This window comes from Myotis daubentonii, chromosome 2, assembly GCF_963259705.1.
Source record: "Myotis daubentonii chromosome 2, mMyoDau2.1, whole genome shotgun sequence".
NCBI classification, from domain to species: domain Eukaryota; kingdom Metazoa; phylum Chordata; class Mammalia; order Chiroptera; family Vespertilionidae; genus Myotis; species Myotis daubentonii.
This window is the reverse complement of record NC_081841.1, coordinates 111,308,813-111,316,455: the sequence shown is the minus strand read 5'-3', so window position 1 is coordinate 111,316,455 and position 7,643 is coordinate 111,308,813. Positions and strand designations below refer to the sequence as shown.

The following is a 7,643-nucleotide window of genomic DNA, read 5'->3' as shown; positions in this document are numbered from 1 at the left end:
GTCTTCATGAAATGAAAACTCACTTTAGCCTGACACCTAGCTATATATAATTTATGCCTGGCTATATACTAGGAATAGGGAAAACAGACATGATATGCCATTTTTTAATCTTCAAAGTTCCTCCTTTAAAACTATTTTATAAATGAACTTTTTAATAAATAAACTTTCTTATTTTAGAGTAGTTTGTTCACAACAAATCTGTAAGAGATTTTCTATATGCTCAGTACCCCACCCACTGGGATTCAGACTGACCACTCCCTGCATCCATCAATATCCTCTGGAAGCAGTTTTTTAAAAAATATATTTTTATTAATTGTAGAGAGGAAGAAAGAGGGAGAGAGAGATAGAAACATCAATGATGAGAGAGAATAATTGATTGGCTGCCTTCTGCATGCTCCTTACTGTGGGGTCGAGCCCGCATTCCGGGCATGTGCCCTTGGCTGGAATTGAATCGGGGATCCTTTAGTACACAGGTTGAAGCTCTATCCATTAAGCCAAACCGGCTAGGGCAAGGAAGCAGTTTTTGAAGCATGAATCCTTCACTCTTCCTGACTGTCCTTTTCTTAGGAATGGCTTCAGCTGCTCCACACTTGATGGAAATTTAGATGCACAATGGAGCCAGTGGAAGGCAATACAAAGAAAATTATATGACTTGAATAAAGAGGATGGAGGAGAGCACTGTGGGAGAAAAATATGAAACTGACCTGCACAATCAGGATACAACCAAGAGAAACAGCTTCATCATGGCAATAAATGCCTTTGTTAACATAACCAATGAAGAATTAAGCCAGGTGATGAATGGTCTTTAAAACCAGAAGCATAAGAAAAATAAAGTGGTTGGGACCTTCTCCTTGTAGATATCCCCCCATCTGTGGACTGGAAAGAGACATGTTATATAATTATTGTGAATGACAAGGTATGTGCAATTCTTGTTGGAATTTTAATGCAACTGGTGCACCAGAAGGACAGGGGTTCTGGAAAATTGGCAGATGTATTCCATTGAGTGAGCAGAACCTTGTGGATTACTATCAGTCTCAAGGCAATGAGAGCTGCAATTGTGGCTTAATGGATAATGCCTTACAGTATGTTAAGTACAATGGAGGCTTGGGCTTAGAGAAATCCTATCCATATCATGCAAAGGTTGAATCTTGAAAATACAAACCCAAGGATTCTGTTGCCAATGACACTGGCTTTGTGGACACTCATCAGAAGGATAAGTCCCTTATGAAGGCAGTAGCAATTGTGGGGCCCATTTCTGTTGCTATAGATGCAAGCCAGGATAGTTTTTATGAAGAAGCCAGACTACAGCAGTGAAGACCTGGATTATGGCAATTTGGTGATTAGGTATAGCTTTGAAGTTGTAAAAGAAGATAATAAATATTGGCTTGTCAATAACAGCTGGGGTACAGTTTAGGGCGAGAATCTACATATATAAAAGGCCAGCAACTGTTATGGCAGAACAACTGGAATGGCCAGAACGACCAGTCGACCAGTTGCAATGACGCACACTGACCACCAGGGGGCAGACACTTAACGCAGGAGCTGCCCCCTGGTGGTCAGTGTGCTCCCACAGGGGGATCGCAGCTCAGCCAGAAGCCGGGCTCATGGCTGGAGATCTGTGGCAGCACTATCAAGTGGTGGCAGCAGACTTAGAAGCCAGGATAAGCATGAGCTGTGTGGAACCTGGCCCTCGTTTGGGTTCCTCCCTGGCTACCTGCCACTTAGTGCACTGCTACATCCCTCGGGGCATGTCTGACTGCCGGTTTAGGCCTGTCCGAGGGGATCAGGCCTAAACCAGCAGTCGGACATCCCCTGAGGCAGCAGTTCGCAACCTGTGGGTCGCGAACAATGAAAATACATCCTGCATATCAGATATTTACATTACGATTCATAACAGTAGCAAAATTACAGTTATGAAGTAGCAACAAAAATATTTTTATGGTTGGGGGTCACCACAACATGAGGAACTGTATTAAAGGGTTGCGGCATTAGGAAGGATGAGAACCACTGAAGGGGTCCTGGATTGCGAGAGGGCACAGGCTGGGCTGATGCTCAATGTAGGAGGAGGGGTAGAGGGTGCAACAAGGCCTGGAGGCACATGCTATGGCCCAGGGATCCCAGGAACCGCAAGTCCAGAGCTTGCTTTCCAATAAAAAAAATTTGAAAAAAAAAAGCGGTCAGACACCACCACCCTGGGAAGAGTGGCTTTAGGAGGGAAAAGCTTCCCCAGGCCCTGCCCGGCCCGGCTGGCACACCATGGAGGACCACACACCGACCAATGCGGAGCCCCCCACCATGCTCCCCTTAGTCCCATGGCTCGCGACTCACAGGTGACATTCAGGAAGCACAGCCCCTCCGACTCCAAAGCCAGTTGCTCCAACAGCTTCTCCCCGTCCCACTCCATGGTGTATGCAGTGCTGCCTGGTCATGCCACCTCAGCTCCAGCTTCCGGCTTCCTCCCCGCCCCTTTGTATACTAAGTCTACTCAGAACTGGCTTCAGCCTTCCCGCCAATAGCACTGCAGCACAGCCAGAGAGTGGCAGGATTGATTTCAGAGAGGAAGAGAGAGGGAGAGAGAGAGATAGAAACATCAATGGTGAGAGAGAATCATTAATTGGCTGCCTCCTGCATGCCCCCTACTGGGGATTGAGCCCGCAACCCAGGCATGTGCCCTTGGCTGGAATCAAACCTGGGACCCTTCAGTCCACAGGCTGATGCTCTATCCACTGAGCCAAACCAGCCAGGGAAACACTGTTTACATTTGTAGGGAAGCAGAACATTCCACTCCTGCTGCCTGTGTCACATTCTAGGCTAAGAAAGGTCCACTGTTCTCTGTGTTTCTCCTCCCATCCGGAATCAAAACCTCCTGGGGATGAATGATCCCAGCAACGGCCCCAACACATACTCAGTGTCACTGTCACAGACATTCCCAGTCATTATAGCCTGCTCCTCAGTCTGCACTACCCTGCTCCACCCACTGCCACTCCTCACCTGTCACCCCCTGAGGACCACCTTATGTTATCCTATTTGAAATGTGAGCAATATCTCAAATGCCCCCCTGTCCTTTTTTTTTCCAATAGCTTCCTAGCCCTACATTTCTTCCTCTAAAAAGCTTGCATTTTAAAAATATGTATTTGATTGATTTCAGAGAGGGAAATAGAGATAGAAACATCAATAATGATAGAGAATCATGGATCGGCTGCCTCCTGCACATTCCAAACTGGGGATCGAAACCTCCTGCGGTGCTTCCCCCTGGCCAGCAGGCCCCAATTGGCAGTGAGGGAAGGAGGAGAGGTGGTGGAGAGGTGGGGAACCTGATTGGTCCTGATCGTCTGCCAGGCCTAGGGACTCTACCATGCACGAATTTTTGTGCACCAGGCCTCTAGTGGCTATATAAAGATGGCTGAAACAAGCACTGCAGAATCACCATCACAGCCATATATCTTACTGTGTGATAAAGACTTGATTGAAAACAGAATACTCACAGGAGGAATTTTATCTTAAAACTGACTACACTTTATTGAGTGGGATAAAGCACTTGAATTGTGGAAAATCCAAATTGTGGTTTGAATTCTGTGACATTTTACACTGGTAAAATGTTACCACTTCTTTAATTGCTGCTGTAAACAGCTTTGTATGATTGCCTTGCCTAATAACTTTAAAATTTCATATTTTAAGAGTATGTATAAAGTTTCACCTTGTGAAGTAAAACTTAATTTTATATATAGAAAGAAAATAACTGAATTAAATTATAGACAGAAAAATAAGGAAAATTGTCTGAGACACATGAGATACAATGAAATGTTATAATTTATATGTAATTGCAGATCCAGAAAGAGAAAAAAAAGAGAATAAGACAAAAACAATGTTTGTAGTGATAAGTACTGAGAATTGTTCCCAAAGTGATAAATAGCATCAGCTCATTAATGCAAGAAGAGCCGGAATCATACACAGGCTAAATACTAGAATGGCACACACAGGAAGATCTTAGCAAACTTATTGAACACCAAAAAAGACAAAATAGAGAAACTTTTAGAGCAACAAGAAAAAGAAATTATTTAAAGAAGCAAATAATAACACTAAACTTCTTCAGCGCTTTAAAAACATTCGGTATCTAAAGATATTCAGGAACAAAGATAGTGGCGAAGGTAAATGCTGGTATTCGCTGCCTCCCACAAACACATAAAACTTAAAACTAAAATACAGAACAACCATCATTTAGAACCACCTGAAAGCTTGCTGAATGGAAGTCCTTTAACTAAAGAGTAAAGAAGAAAGTACATTGAGACTGGTGGAGGCACGGATGAGCTGGTCTGACACCCACAAGTGGTGTGTTTTTAATCTGGAGGAATATCTCATCTGCAGAAGCCTCCTGTGAGAAGCAAGGAGTCCAAACCTCAAACCAGACCCCCAGCCCAGGGTTCCAAAGCTTGGAAAAGAAGTCCCCAAAACTTCAGGCTATAAAAATCAGTAGGGGCTGTGGCTGAGTGACATGGAGGCTGCTGGAGACTCAGGTAGTACCTCTTAAAGGGCCAGTGCATGAACATACACAATCCTGCTCTCTCTGAGATCCAGCATTGGACGGTGGCATTGAAGGAACCAGGGACATAAGGATAAGATTGTTTGGCATTGGGGCAGGAACTGGGGGGCAGCTTTTTCCCAGACAGGGGTGCAAACAGGGGTCATTGTTCCTGTGCTGGGACCTCCCCTGTTGCAGAGCTGACTGGCAGCCATATCTGAGTTTCCATCAACCTGGCTCAAACTGTTTGCTCCATCCTGGTGATTCCATGAGAAGCTGCTCCATCCAAGCTGCAGCCCAACCCAAGCTGTATGCACCTGGTGGACAGCTTCAGACTATACCATGTTGTAACTTTACACATCCACAAGTGACACACTCAAGAGGCAGACTTAGTGAGCACCAAAGCCCCACTGAAGCAAGTCCTGCTCCATAAGGTTGAATCCTACACAACAGCTCTCCCACTGTAGTCACGGATGTTCTTCACAGCCAATTGGCCTGAAGTCAATTTCTCCCAGTGATGCCAACAGCAACCAAGGCTCAACTACAAGACTGTGCACACAGCCCACACAGAGGCTCACCTAGAGTGCCCAGCTCAGGTGATTGGGGAGACTGAGCCACTGGATCATACAGGACAACTACTACACAAGCCAACTCTACCAACTCCAGGAGACATAACAGCTCTCTTTAATACATAGTAACAAACACAGGGGAGCAGCCAAACTGTGGGGAGACAAAGAAACATGAAATGAAAGAACAGAAATCTCCAGGAAAATAAATAAATGAAATGGAAGCAAGCAAACTACTAGATACAGAGTTCAAAACAAGAGCAATAAGCTTGCTCAAGAATCTAAATGAGAGCTTCAAGGGACTTAGCAAGACTTTCAAGGATCTTAGTGAGAATTTCAAAGACATGAAAAAGGACCAGTCAGAAATTAAGCATACATTAACTGAAATAAAGAATAATTTACTGAGATTCAACAGTAGAGAATTCCAAGAATCAAATAAACAGAATATGAAGGAGCAAAATACACCCAATCAGAAGAGCAAAAAGAAAGAAAAAGAATAAAAAAAATGAAGATAGTTAAGGAGCCTCTGGGACAACTTCAAATATACCAACATTCTCATTATGGGGGTGCCAGAACAAGAAGAGAGAGAGCAAGATATTGAAAACCTATTGGAAGAAATAATGACAGAAAACATCCCCTACCTGGTGAAAGAAATAAACTTACAAGTCCAGAAAACACAGAGTCCCAAATAAGAGGAACCCAAAGAGGCCCACACCAAGACACATCATAATTAAAATGCCAAGGGTTAAAGACAAAGAGAGAATCTTAAAAGCAGCAAGAGAAAAGCAATTAGTTACTTAAAAGGGAGCACACCTACAATTGTCAGCTGATTTCTCAACAGAAACTTTGTAGGCCAGAAGGGAGTGGCAAGAAATATTTAAAGTGATTAATAGCAAAGACCTACAACCAAGATTACCCATCAAAGCTATCATTTAGAATTGAAGGTCAGTTAAAGAGCTTCACAGACAAAAAAAAAAAGCTAAAGAAGTTATCACAACCAAACCATTATTACATGAAATGTTGAAGGGTATTCTTTAAGAAGATGAGGAGGAGAAGGGCAAGGAGGAGGGAAAGGAGGAGGAGGAGGAAACAGAAGAAACATATGAAAAATAAAATGGCAATAAATACATACCTATCAACAATAGAATCTAAAAGTCAAAATAAAAGAGAAAGGAATCTAATGAACAAAATAAACTGATGAATAAAATAGAACCAGAGGCATGGAAATATGGAACAGGCTGACAAATCTCAGAGGGAAGGGGTCAGTGGGAGCAGGGAGAGATTAACTAAAAAACTTATATGTATATATGCATTACCTATGGACACACACAATAGGGTGGTGATGGCCTGGGACAGGGTGGAAATCAGGTGAAAGGAGGAAATGTGGGGCAAAAAGGGGGACATCTGTAGTACTCTCAAAAATAAAGATTTTAAAAAATAATCTTTCAAGGAAAAAAGAAAACAGCCAGTATCATTAATAATTGAAATAAATAATTTCATATATGTAATTCAATATCTACCCAAAAAAAATCTTTGAAAAAAACTGAGACAAAATAGAAATATTTTCAGACAAACCAAATGTCATAATAAATTCTTCAAGAAGAAAAAATTGTCCCAAATGGAAATTTGGAATTTCTTAAGCAAATAAGGACACAGTAAATATAAGAATAAATGTCAATACTTAACCCACAAAATAAAAATAAAATAATACTATTTTCTGTGGTTTAAGAAAGTAAAAGTTAAAATGTAAAATAACAGTAATGCAAAAGGGCCAGAGGAAGGTAAATGGGGTTAAAATTAATCAGATGGTAAACAGTTGAAGATACCTCAGGGAACCTCTAGTCTGAGAAAATAGTTATCTTGGAGAATAATTAAAGAAAGTAGAAAAAATTAGAGGGAAATAGGAATATTAAGGATTTATTAGTTGACCTAGCCAGTTTAGCTCAGTGCATAGAATGTTGTCCCACAAACTGAAATGTCACAGGTTTGATACAGGTTAAGGACACATACCTTGGTTGCAGGCTCTATCACTGACCCTGGTGGTGGAGTATGAGGGAAGCAACCAATTGATGTGTCTATCTCACATTGATGCTTTCCTCTGTCTCTCCCCTTCCCTGCACTCTCTCTAAAAAATCAATGGAAAAATATCCTTGGATAAGAATTAACAAAAAAGAAAAATAAAGAAAGGAAGAAAGAAATAGTTGACTAACACAAAGGAAAACAAGAAAACAGAGAAAAAGGAATTAAAAAAATACAGGTGGAACAAATAGAAAAATGTAAAGATGATATGCATAAACCCCAAAATATCAGATACTGGGTTAAATATGAATGCACTAAAAGGGATTATGAGATGGCAGTGGATTAAGTGCAAGCTATACTGAAATTCTCTCAGGACCAAACTAGAATTACAACTAAAATATAGAAAAATCATCCTGAATAATCAACTAGAGACTAGCTGGAGAGAACTCTTATAACCAAGGATTTACAGAGGAAGCCACATTAAGAGTGGTAGAGGTGTGGAGTCACAAAAGGACTGGCCAGGCTCCCACAGGCAGCAA

The 7,643-nt window shown here is 41.8% G+C and overlaps 1 pseudogene; it reads left to right on the top strand.

Moving 5' to 3' along the window:
* The first annotated feature begins 530 nt into the window (after window positions 1-530).
* Window positions 531-1,414, top strand: LOC132225867 (procathepsin L-like; annotated as a pseudogene).
* The last annotated feature ends 6,229 nt before the right edge of the window (window positions 1,415-7,643 follow it).